Source organism: Microcaecilia unicolor, chromosome 6 (assembly GCF_901765095.1).
Source record: "Microcaecilia unicolor chromosome 6, aMicUni1.1, whole genome shotgun sequence".
NCBI lineage: Eukaryota > Metazoa > Chordata > Amphibia > Gymnophiona > Siphonopidae > Microcaecilia > Microcaecilia unicolor.
This window is the reverse complement of record NC_044036.1, coordinates 65613095-65626641: the sequence shown is the minus strand read 5'-3', so window position 1 is coordinate 65626641 and position 13547 is coordinate 65613095.

Sequence of the window (13547 nt, the reverse complement as noted above, 5' to 3'; positions counted from 1 at the left end):
AATATTAATTTCCTTAAGAGCAACAAAACTATTTGAAGTGCCTTCTCTTGTTACAGTTGAATAGATAGGGGACCCTTCAGAGTCTACGCGTGAGGTTACGGCAAGACAGATTTAAGTTTAAGTCTAGCTATGCATTCCACTTTGTTCTTTTCTCTTTCATGATTCCCTGGTGCACAGTTCAGACCTTAGAGCTTAACTGTTTTCTTTGGTTTCTGCGCTATACTAAATTTAAGTGAAACAAATTCAGGTCTGTCGGTTAAAAAGACTTATAAGGGGGAAAGTAGTCTACCTAAAAGTGCTTTAAATTATATGTGCATAAAGCATCTGTTTGAATATTACTCAAACTCAATGTGACGTAAAGCTTGTATAGTATTCCACAACAATCCACCTTTCAGCTGCACTGACAGGGTTAAGTCAGGAAAGGTAAAGTACATGCATAGTTGCATTCTGAAATCTCTGAGTGTATTTTCGAAGCCAAATTCTATCCACACAAAAATTGACCAGGGGACTCATTTCCAAAGCACTTAGGTCCTTTTACCAAGCTGCGGCAAAATTGGCCCTGTGCTAGTGGCAGGGCCCGTTTTTCCCATGTGCAAGGGCCCTTTTTACCACAGTGGGTAAAAAAGCCCCCAGCACACATGGTCATGCAGTGAGAGAACTCTTATCGCACAGCCATGCAGCAGGGAGCTCTTACTACCATCCACTGAGGTGGCGATGAGGGCTCCAGTGCTAACCCTGGAAATGGCACACGCCCAGGGTGGGACTAGCACCGGCAGCCACTTTGGGCTGGCAGTCATCCTGGAAGAGCGAGTGGTAAACCTGAGTTGGGCTTATCGCCGCTCTGTAAAAGGGCCCCTTAGACTTACAAAATTCTATAGCTTACCATGTAACTTTGTAAGTCTAAGTGCTTTGAAAATACGCCTCTATGTGTACTGAGTCCCACAGCAATTTTGAAAAGGAAATTCCTTGTACACGTTCCCTTTGAAAATTGGGTCAAGACCACTGTTTAAAAGTGTATACAATATAATCAGTTTGAAAATTGCTTCCTGTGGAAATGTGGCCAAGGGCAGAACCAGATCCGGGCCACACAGAGGGTTAAAATGTAAATATTAACATTTATTAATGTACAGGGGTGGGGAGAATCCTGTTTATTTCACAGGTAGGAAGAAAATAAACACAAACAGCCAATTCTGAAACTCATGAATTATCCTCCTGTGGTCAGCTTCGGCAGGGCCACAGTATGTACTATTGTCTCTCAATACAAACAGTAAATTCAGCTTCTCTCGGGTGTGGGACCCAGAGATAATGTTCTGTCTGTCACCAGATAGCAATTACCAATCAGCTGCCAGTTAGGTTTTAATTCACAGTTTTGCAAGGCTTCAAGATAAACTTGGCCAACCTGAATGCAGCCTTGGTAAGCGTCTGGGAGTCAAATGTAGATGGTGGAGGAATAGGTGGTAGAGGTCCGATTCTTCCCTCTGGGTATACTTAACCTAGCTGTGCCCTGAGCTCTTATACTCTCTGGGCCATACCCTGTGTCACCTTTCCCCTGGGTGGAAATGTAAGGCTGAGGGTGGTTCTGCAGCTGTGAGGGACTAACATTAAAGTGAAGCAGTAATATCCTATATAGTATACTCCCTTACACACACACACCCCTATATAGTTTGAGATATAAAGGGGTGAAAAAGTATTCCCCCACCCCCTTTGCTGGAAAAGTGAATGAAGAACAAGCAAATATGTCACATTCCAGCCTTGCACCTTGATCCATTTCAGTGAGCAGACTCTAAAGCAGTTTCCATGAGGAATCAAATTTACATAGCAGATTCAAGGACATCACAGATAAGCTAAATTCATCTTGTTCAGAAGTAAGAAAAAGATCATGAGGTTTTGACTCAGGCACAAGTAGCGAGGAGATGGGATGGTGAAATGGTGAGGCTACACAGGGCGCAAGGAAGGCAGGGCTGCCAAAATTACACCCCATCCATTGCCTCCCAAGCTTGGCTGCACAGCAGTGGGTGGGATGGCTGCACTGGGGGGGGGGGGGGGGGGGGGGGGTCACAAAGGGCACATTTCTGGCTCGGGACAATCCTGTATCTCAAAACAGGTAACTAGTTTTCCAGACCCAAGAATCTATATGCTTTCAGGAGTGAAGGAGTGGCCTAGTGGTTAGAACACCAGTCTTGATATCCAGAGGTGGCCAGTTCACATCCCACTGCTGCTCCTTGTGATCTTGGGCAAGTCACTTAACCCTCCATTGCCTCAGGTACAAATCTAGATTGTGAGCCCTTCAGAGACAGAGAAATACCCAGTGTACCTGAATGTAACTCACCTTGAGCTACTACTGAAAAAGGTGTGAGTAAAATCCAAATACATAAATATTCTGAAAGTTAAGAAGCACAAGTAGGTCAAAGAGAAGTGTATAGCATGAGGAGGAGGATATGGTAAAGGCTATACACAAATTGTAAATTACCTTGGGGGCTACCAACTGTGTGCCATTTTTAGTCAGAGACTATTAGCAGCACAGCTTGCCATTGCCTTCCTCAGTCATCTTTACTCCTGACTGGGTATTCATTTACCTAACAGAAATCCCAGTGCAGGATTTGAACTCAGGTTATAGGTGCAATAGACAAGTGACCAACTGATTTCACCACAAGATCATCTAAAAAGAAGAGGAATATGTGTGTTTTACTTTGGTAACAGCAAGGGTAAACTGTTTCGAATTAAAGCAGTAACACTAATAGACTTGGGTTAAAGTAAAACAAGTGTTCAGGGAGGATACGACCACTACAGAACTTTTAAGTCTTCCCTGCAAAGCATACTGAATAATTCCATGCTGGAACTTTCTGGTTAGGAGGTGATGACTGGAAGGAAGTGATACAAATCAATGTAAACATATTTATTTGTTTTTTATTTAGCAAACATTTCAAATCAGCCATTGTGAGGAACAACCCCACTTTCGGCAGAGTACAAAGGGTTTCTCAAAGACCCTACAATCCATCAAATCCTTACTCATATAATCAAAAACAATTCAAGACTTTGTTGTTTACAGAATTTTATGATGTATAATGTGGTGTTTTAGAAGTTTTGTTATGTAAGCCTTTGATACGGTTCCTCACAGAAGGCTCTTAAATAAGCTGAGATGGCTGAACTTAGGAGCCAAAGAGGTGAACTGAATTGGAAACTGGCTGACTGGCAGGTGACAGAGGGTGATGGTAAATGGAATTTGCTCAGAGGAAAGGAAGGTGAGTAGTGGAGTGCCTCAGGGGTCGGTACTGGAGCCGTTTCTGCTTAATATATTCATTAGAGTTAGAAGGAAAATTTAGCTCTTTTGCAGATGACACCAAGATAGCCAATAGAGTGGATACCATGGAGGAAACAGAAATCATGAGAAGAGAACTCCAAAAATTAAGAGAATGGTCAAAGGTCTAGCAGTTAAAATGTATGCAAAGAAGTGCAGAATGATGCACTTGGGATGCAGAAATCCAAAGGAGATTATGAGATAGGAGGCAAGAGATTGATAAGAACAGCTCAGGAGAGGGACCTTGGGATAATGGTGTCTGGGGATCTCAAGGTGACGAAACAATGCGGCTGTATAGAGAGGGGTATAACCAGCAGAAGAAAGGAGATGTTTATGACCCTGTACAAGTTGTTGGTGAGGCCCCACTTGAAGTATTGTGTTCAGTTTTGGAGGCCACATCTTGCAAAGGATGTAAAAAGACTTGAAGTGGTGAACAGAAAAGCAACGAAAATAGTATGGGATTTGTACCAGAAGACGTATGAGGAGGGGCTTGATGACCTGAAGATGTACACCCTGAAGGAAAGGAGAGACAGGGATGATATGGTACAAACACTCAAATATTTGAAATGTATTAATATACAAACAAATGTTTTCCAGAGGAGGGAAGGTGGTAGAAGTAGAGGACATGAATTTAGATTTCAGGGGGGTTGACACAGGAATAACGTCAGGAAGCACTTTTTCACAAAGAGGGTGCTAGATGACTGGAATTCCCTCCCATGGGAGGTGGTAGAGATGAAAACAGTAATAGAGTTAAAAAATATGTGGGATAAACACATGAAAAATTTTTTTATGGATAGTATGGATCATCAGATGGTAGACTAGACTATTACTTATATCTGCCCAGAACTACAATCTTCATCAATCCATTATATTCATTATCATTATCCATGAAACTTTAGTGTAAATTAGTGCAGGAGTCTCTCAAACCTTAAATGTGTGCAAAAATTACTTAATCTTAATCTTCAGCAATGGACAGAAAAGCAAATAGAATGCTAGAATGTATTTGGTATGAATGGAGAATATAACTAAAACTAGCATTCTAACCCTGTATGCATCCATCATGCCACCACAGCTTGATTCTGTGTGTAGTTCTAGTCTCTCAATCTAAAAAAGACATAACAAAGCTAGAGAAGGTACATAGAATGACAGCAAAAGAGAAGGGTATGAAATGGCTCTCTGAAGAAAGGCTTTAATAGCTAGAGCTCTTCCCTTTCAAGAAAGTTTGATAAGTGGAGATATGCCTGAAGTTTATAAAATCATGAGGCCTAAGGAACAAGCAATGAAACAAACAGGTAGCAGATACAATTAATAAAGTATTTTTTTGAGTCAGCCCACAATTGAGCTGTGGAATTTGTTACCATAGGATGTGGTGAAGACCAGGCCAGTAGTATAGCTGGGTTTAAAAAAAGGTTTGTACAAAATTTGGGAGGTCAAATCCATTAGCAACTATTAGCCAGGTAAGGTTAGGGAAAGCAACGTCTTACTGCCAGGAGTTGGGAATAGATGAATCTCTCAATAGGATCTGTTGCATTGATCATCAGAGACAGTATAATGTGTTTGACAGCCTACACATCTCACCCAGCATACGAGTGCTATGGGTGCTTGAGCACCCCCAATATTGAGAAAATTCCTTGTATGTGTCCAGGGAGGGGTTATTTCCATTGGGCTTAGCACCCCCAATAATTTTGAAAGTTGGTTCCTATCCTGCTTATTCTCGAAAGAGAAGGCCGGAAAATCTTCTGACACAAATCGGGAGATGGCCGGCCTTCTCCTAATGCCGGCCAAATCGGTATAATCGAAAGTTGTACAGTTGTGGGTAGTGGGTTTGGGGTTTTTTTGGGGGGGGCTCAGCACACAACGTAAGGGAGCTATGCACCTGAGATCAATTTGTGAAGTCCACTGCAGTGCTCCCTAGGGTGCCCGGTTGGTGTCCTGGCATGTGAGGGGGACCACTGCACTATAAATGCTGGCTCCTCCTACGACCAAATGGCTTGGATTTGGCCGGGTTTGAGATGGCTGCCATTAGTTTCCATTATCGGCGGGAAACCAATGGCGGCGATGTCTAACACCGCCCATCTCTAACGCCGGCCCAAATGTTGAGATTTGGGCAGCCCCGAACATATTATCGAAAAGAAAGATGGCCGGCCACCTTGTTTCGATAATACGGTCAGGTATGCCGCTTTACGGGGCCGGCCTTAGAGATGGCCGGCCCCGTTCGATTATGCCCCTCCACGTGACCCAGTGTGATATATCTTATGTTCTTAGACCTTGAGCCTGTTTTTTTACTATCTTAAGTTCATAAACAGTCCTTGTTTGCTTGTAGTTTTGTTGGCACCACTGTGGCCATCCCTCAGGGCCCCATTTTAATCTTCCAATTCTCTTAGCATGCTGTAAAAATGAAAGTTTCAAGTGTATTTTTGGTCAATAGAGCATATCTTTCTCTTGGTCTGTCCCAGTCTTGCTCAAAACAAATTCTACATTACAACCACTCATCTTTATAATTACCAAGAATGCTCTTTATTATTTTTTAGTTCTGCATTTCATCATAGTTTTCATCAATAGAGGGCTAGATCTATAAAAATTCATTTTACTCAAACTCTATGGCCCAACAAATGCTTTTTAGCCCTAATTGTTTTTCTGGGCATAACATAAAGGGTTATGTCTGCTGCAGCTCTCATCTAGGGGCCCTTTTACTACGCCACATAGGCGTCTACGCACGCCCAACGCACGCCAAAATGAAGTTACCATCCAACTACCGTGTGGCAGTAATCTCATTTTTGGCACATGTCCGATACACGTGTCTGAAAAATATTTTTTATTTTTGGATGCACGAAATGGACGCGCGCCAGGTCAATGGCTGGCAGTAAGGTTCCAGATCCAAAATGAACGCGAGGCAATTTTGATTTTGCCGTACGTCCATTTTAATTTTTTTTTTAAAAGGCCTTTTTCACAGGCGCACTGAAAAATGAATTGGCGCGTGCCCAAAACTCGCGCATACACTACCGCAACCCATTTTTCAGCGCACCTTAGTAAAAGGACCCCCTAATGTTTTGCTTCACCATGCTAGAACAAGGTAGCAATAGCATCAGATATCTTAGTGCTATAGCCAGTGGCGTAGCAAGGGCGGGGCGGTGAGGGTGGTGCACCCCGGGTGTCAGCAGGTGGGAGGTGCTCTGCTCCCGCTGCTCCCACCTAAAGGCCACTGACGCTGCAGTCCCCACCTGCCTACCAGCTCTGTCGAGAGATGACAACCCTCTTCTCCTGCCACTACCCTGCCTTTAAAAAAAATCTGTGAAGCGGCGTCGCAGGCAGCGCCTCGCGTCTGCCCTGCTTGTAAAAGAAGCAAATCTCCTCATCATCGCTGAGCCTTCCCTCACTGTGTCCCGCCCTCCTCTGAGGTAACTTCCTATTTCCGTGAGGGCGGGACACAGTGAGGGAAGGCCCGACGATGACGAGATTTGCTTTTTTTACAAGCAGGGCAGACGCGAGGCGCTGCCTGCGACGCCGCTTCACAGATTTTTTTTTAAAGGCAGGGTGGTGGCAGGAGAAGAGGTCTGTCGACAGAGCTGGTAGGCAGGTCAGGTCGGGGGGAGAAGGGGGAGGGGAGGGGCTTCTCAGATGGGAGAAGGGGGCTGGAACTGGGGGCTGAGGAGGGTAGATGGGATAAGGGGCCTAGTACTGGGACTGGGGGCTAAAAGGGGGGGCAGGTGGGATAAGGGGGCTGGAACTGGGGCTGAAAAAAGGGGCAGAGAGAGGGGACAGATCCTGGATGGAAGGGGGAGCGAGAGGGAGGGCAGACCCTGGATGGATGGGAGAGGGAGGGCAAATGGTGGATTGAAAGTGTAGACAGTGGATGGAAGGGATAGAAAGGGCAGACAGTGAATGGAAGGGGGAGATAGAGAGGGCAGACAGGGGCAGATGGTGGATGGAAGGGGCAGAGATAGAGGGCAGATGTGGATGGAAGGTACAGATATAGAGGGCAGACATTGGATGGAGGGAACAGCAGAGGGCAGACACTGGATGGCAGAGAGAGAACGAAGACAGATGCAGGATGGAAGGAAGACAGTGAAAAGAAGATGAGGAAAGCAGATACCAGAAACAACAAACTGTAAATAAAATATATATTTTTATTTTTTTGCTTTAGGATAACGTAGTATTGTAGCAGTGTTAATAAATGTTTATAATAGAACATGTAAACAAGGTACTCTTTTTATTGGACTAATTTTAATACATTTTGACTAAATTTCGGAGAACAAAACCCCCTTCCTCAGGTCAGGATAGGATACTGTAACAGCACTATACTGTATTGACCTGAGGAAGGATGTTTTGGCCTCTGAAAGCTAAATGTATTAGTCCAATAAAATGGCATTATTTTATTTTCTATGTTTGTTTTATTTCTATTTGTTAATTTGTAAAGTGGTGATTGGTACTTGTTAGTTTTTTCAAATTTACATCTGCTGTCTTTATATTTTGCACAGTACTAGGGGACATTTTCTGTTTCTGTGGAGTTGCATTGTATGCAGAATCTGGCATCTTGGGGGTTCAGTTTAATTTTTGTCTAAATAGAAAGTTTATGATTACTTATTCTATAGTGGATTAGGGTGTATCTGTGTTTGTGAAAAAGACATGGCTTTCAGTTGGCATTGACTGTGCAGGATCGACGATCTGTACTGTCTGGTTTCGTTTTACAATAGGTAAATTGATGTTCTAGTGCTCACTGTAGTGTTTAAGATGCTTTCCTTTTCCTTGTGTGATTCGTAGAAATGACTGCTTATGGTATGGTAGAATTGCTCTATAGGTCCTGAGTGTTTTGTATTCTTGGCATGCCTAGTACTGGAATTTGGAGGGGGGTGTTAAAAAATGACCAGCCCCGGGTGTCAACTACCCTAGCTATGCCACTGGCTATAGCTAATTCTTCTTCTTTAGCAGATTGCAAATCGATGATACTGCTGAGACTTCATTACTATCTGTGGTAGGAATGTAGTTGGCACTGGCAACACTTTTCAGAGAAAAGCTGGAAGACTAATCCATGTCTAATCTGCTTCTGTCCCATCAGGTTTCCAGTGAATTCATATTTTCTGGCTAGTCCCACAATAGCAACATAATCATTGCTCCCTCTAGCTGAGCGGGAGTTTGCCACCTATAGTCCTTCCAGTGGGAGGTGCTGTTTCACCACCACATTTTCAATAGTGAGAGACAGGCAAGCTCTGCAGGACTCCAGGGAACCTGCCTGTCCCTAGTGCTTGAAAACACAATGAAGCACACTTCTCCCCTCCCCCCATTGGCAGCAATGCAGTCGGAGGACTCCCGCTCAGCTTAGAGGGAACAGGGAACATAATAGGTGTTTGCATCTGAAAAGCAGAAGTAGGGAAGAAGTGAACACTAAGATGTATCATTGTGATACATTAACTATATTTAGTCATGAGAAAGCCCCAGCTTGTCTTTGGTCGTATGTAACAAGAAATGGATCTCCACCTTGGGATCCTGCCAAGTACTTGCAACCTTTGATGGGCCAGTGTCAGAGACAGAATGCTGAGCTTAATGGACCTTTGATCTGACCCAGTAAAGCACATCTTATGATGTGCAGTTATTTTTTTAAGATGAATTGTAAAGGTGTTAATGGCAAAATAAAACCATGCACCACTTTCCAGAGCAGGGTTGAGGCATATTGAGTGGGCAGTGTAGGGAAGTTTGTCCTGCCTCTTTCCATGTTTCTCAAAGAGTGTGCATTATTTGTACATAGTTCATACTCTTTCGCGATAGTTGTGCATGTCCATATTCATACAGACAGTATATAACTATTAAAAATCTACATATAAGCCAAGTATGCATGTAGTGACTGCCAGCAAATGCCCAATTGGCTTCCCATATCTGCCTGAATATTCTTACAGGCCGATGCACAAACGTCGCTGTTAAATACCGTGTACGTTTATATCTGTGGTTGAACGTAGTGATTTTGAAACTGTGACTGATGCTCAAAGGAAATCGCATGCAAATGAACTGCATGAAAATTCTGCAAGTGGCTCGGTAGGGAAAGCACCTAACACACGCGCAGAACAGTCTCTCGGCAAGCGTTGATGTTCTGCGCATCACTTCCACCTTCAATTCAATCTCAGGTTTCAACTCCTACAGTGCACATGATCAGCTAAACTCCAAAATGTGTATGTGTCAAGCTATAAAATCTTGTTTATTTTATTAGAAGGCTGTTGCAAAACAATTGCGGTAACTTTGGAAGAACCAGGATCTTTAACGGTTCCTGTTTCCGGTTCAGGTTAATTAGGCTGCAGAAGTTGGCGATTTCAAATAGTTTTGAGTCCATTCCTTCAGTAAAAGTAGCATGCTGACTGGTATAATAGGTACAAGTATTATAACCCCCCCCCCCCCTTTTTACAAAGCCGCTCAGCAATGCCAACACAGCCCATTCACTTTGAATGGGCTGCGTCACCATTACTGCACCGGCAGCCACTGGCACAGAGTTGTAAAAGGGAGGGGTAGGGGATTAGAGGGGCATCTTTTTTTTTTTTTAATTTTTTAAGACTAATTTCACTCAAAAGAAAAGTAGCTTGGTTCAGTTTTGTGGGTTTAAAACAGTAGCTTTGTTAGAGTCTGAAATTGATAACTTTCAATTGATCTGTGTTACTAGAATTATGGCAATAGGATAGGTATGGCTTTAATCCAGCAAACTGTATAGCGCAAACAGACTGCTCCCCATACAATGACAGCTCCAGACCTGCTGTAAAATTTTGCATGTTAAGGGTAGGCACTCCTTTCTGTGTAGTGCATGGAAACATCTGTGCATCACTTGGAATGCTCCTTTTAATACTAATGAGCTCGTTATAATACATTTTAATAGGATTATTAGTAGTTGCTACGGAGAACAGTAAAAGAGACACTGAACCCCTTTGTGCATTAGACTCTAAGGGCCCTATTTACTAAATTGTATTTCCATTATTCATATCATATTGTAAGCCACACTGAGCCCGCAAAAAGGTGGGAAAATGTGGGATACAAATGCAATAAATAAATAAATAAGACGTGCTAGCATTTTTAGCACGTGCTAAAATTTAGCGCACGCTAATGCTAGAGACACCCATATATTCCTATGGGTGTGTCTAGTATTAGTGTACACTAATTTTTAGTGTGCGCTAAAAGTGTTAGCGAGCCTATAGCGCGGCTTAGTAAACAGGGCCCTAAATGACATGCTCGCTGGACCGACTACAACTGGAATAAATCAGTTGCTGCCAGCACGGTAAGCTTTGTGCATCCGGCCCACAGTAGAAGCCAAACTCAACTCTTTACCTACCTCATTTCTGGATGCTGAAATAAAGAGGTTGCTCAGTATCTCAGACAAGTCACAGCAATGCATCCAAATAAAAGAAAACCAGATGGCCTCATGTCTCTAAAAATCCACATGCAGCTTCCTACCTTTTTTTTGTTTGTTTGTTTACTTTTAAGCAATTCGTATAGGTTACAAGAAAATTCTTGAAAAGAAAAGAGACAATCCTGCTTATTTTCGAACGAGAAGACCGGCCATCTTCCAACACAAATCAGGAGATGGCCGGCCATCTCCTAAACCCGGCCAAATCGGTATAATCGAAAGCCGATTTTGGCCGTGTTCAACTGCTTTCCGTCGCGGAGCCGGCCAAACTTCAAGGGGGCGTGTTGGCAGGGTACAGAAGGCAGGACGGGGGCGTGGTTACGAGATGGCCGGCTTTGCCCGATAATGGAAAAAAGAAAGGCGGCCCTGACGAGCATTTGGCCGACTTTACTTGTTCCCTTTTTTGTTCACGACCAAGCCTCAAAATGGTGCCCCAACTGACCAGATGACCACCGGAGGGAATCGGGGATCACTTTCCCTTACTCCCCCAGTGGTCAACAACCCCCTCCCACCCAAAAAAAACATTTTTTGCCAGCCTCAAATGTCATACCCAGCTCCATCACAGCAGTATGCAGGTCCCTGGAGCAGTTTTTAGTGGGTGCAGTGCACTTCAGGCAGGCGGATCCAGGCTCATCCCCCCTGCCTGTTACACTTGTGGTGGTAAATGGGAGCCCTCCAAACCCCCCCCCCCCGAAACCCACTGTACCCAAATATAGGTGCCCCCCTTCACCTGTAAGGGCTATGGTAGTGGTGTATAGTTGTGGGTAGTGGGTTTTGGGGGGCTCAGCACCCAAGGTAAGGGAGCTATTCACCTGGGAGCAATTTTTGAAGTCCACTGCAGTGCCCCCTAGGGTGCCCGGTTGGTGTCCTGGCATGTGAGGGGGACCAGTGCACTACAAATGCTGGCTCCTCCCACGACCAAATGGCTTGCATTTGGCTGGGTATGAGATCGCCAGCATTAGTTTCCATTATGGCTGAAAACCAATGCCGGCCATCTCTAAAGCCGGCCCAAATGTTGAGATTTGGCCGGCTCCAACCGTATTATCGAAACGAAAGATGGCCGGCCATCTTGTTTCGATAATACAGTCGGGACGTCGCTTTTCGGGACCGGCCTTGAAGATGGCCGCCCATATAGATGGCCGGCCCCATTCGATTATGCCCCTCAATATCACAATTAACAAAGAGTTACATTAAACTAAAAGAAAGAAAAGGAAATATTATACTTTTACTTAAGATTCCATCCTAATCCTTTTTATACAAGCAGATAAATAAGAAACAAAGGGGAAAGAAATCAACAAAGTGATAATTGTATCTAACGCGTACAATTAGGGATAGAAGGCAAGGCACAATTCAAAGAAATATTGGGGCCCTTTTACTGAAAAATGGCCTGTGCTGGTGTAGGCGCATCTATTGGACGTGCACAGTTCAATTTTTCAGTGCGCCTGCAAAAAAGGCCTTTTTGGGGGGCCGAAAATGTGCAGCCAAAATAAAAATCAGTGCATGTCCAATTTGGGCCTGAGACCTTACCTCCACTCACTGACTTAGTGGTAAGGTCTCACATGTTAACCGGGCGGTAATCATCAGCGCTACAAATCCCAGGGCAAGCAGTGACTTCCCCATGTTTGTCTCAATAGTAGACTATGGACTTTTCCTCCAGGAACTTGTCCAAACCTTTTTTTTAAACCCAGATACCCTAACCACTGTTATCACATCCTCTGGCGACGATATCCAGAGCTTAACTATTCATTGAGTGAAAAAATATTTCATCCTATTTGTTTTAAAAGCATTTCCATGTAACTTCCTAGAGTATCCCCTAGTCTTTCTACTTTTTGAAAGAGTAAAAAATCGATTCACTTCTACTAGTTCTACACCACTCAGGATTTTGTAGACTTCAATGATATCTCCCTTCAGCTGTCTCTTTTCCAAGCTGCAGAGCCCTAACCTCTTTAGCCTTTCCTCATATGAAAGAAGTTCCATCTCCTTTATCATTTTGGTCGCTCTTCCTTGAACCTTTTCTAATTCCACTATATCTTTTTTCAGATACGGTGACCAGAACTCAATGCAATACTCAAGGTGAGGTCGCACCATGGAGTGATACAGAGGCATTATAGTTTTCTTGGTTTATTTACTATCCCTTTCCTAATAATTCCTAGCATCCTGTTTGCTTTTATGGCCATTGCCGCACACTGGGCAGGAGATTTCAGCATATTGTCTACAACACTTAGATCTTTTTCTTGGTTACTGACCCCCAAGGAGGACCCTAGCATCAAGTAACTATGATTTGTGTTATGGGTTATTCTTTCCAATGTGCATCACCTTGCATTTGTCCACATTAAATTTCATCTGCCGTTTGGATGCCCAGTCTTCCAACTTCCTATGGTTTTCCTTCAATTTTTCACAGTCCATATGTGTTTTTAACAACCTTGAATAGTTTTGCGTCATCTGCAAATTTAATAACCTCACTTATTCCAATTTCCAGATCATTCATAAATATGTTAAATAGCATTGATCCTAATACAGATCCCCCGTGGCACTCCACTATTCACCCTCCTCCATTGAGAGAAATGACCTTTATTCCTACCCTCTGTTTTCTGTCCAATAACCAATTCCTAATCCACAACAGAACATTGCCTCCTATCCCATGACTCTTTAATTTGCTCGAGAGTCTCTCATGAACTTTGTTAAAAGCTTTCTGAAAATCTAAATATACTACATCAACCAGCTTACATTTATCGATGTGTTTATTCACGTCTTCAAAGAAATGAAGCAAATTGGTGAGGCATGACTTCCCTTGGCTGAATCCATGCTGACTCTTTCTCATTAAACCATGTTTATCTATGTGTTCTGTAATTCTATTCTTTATAATAGCTT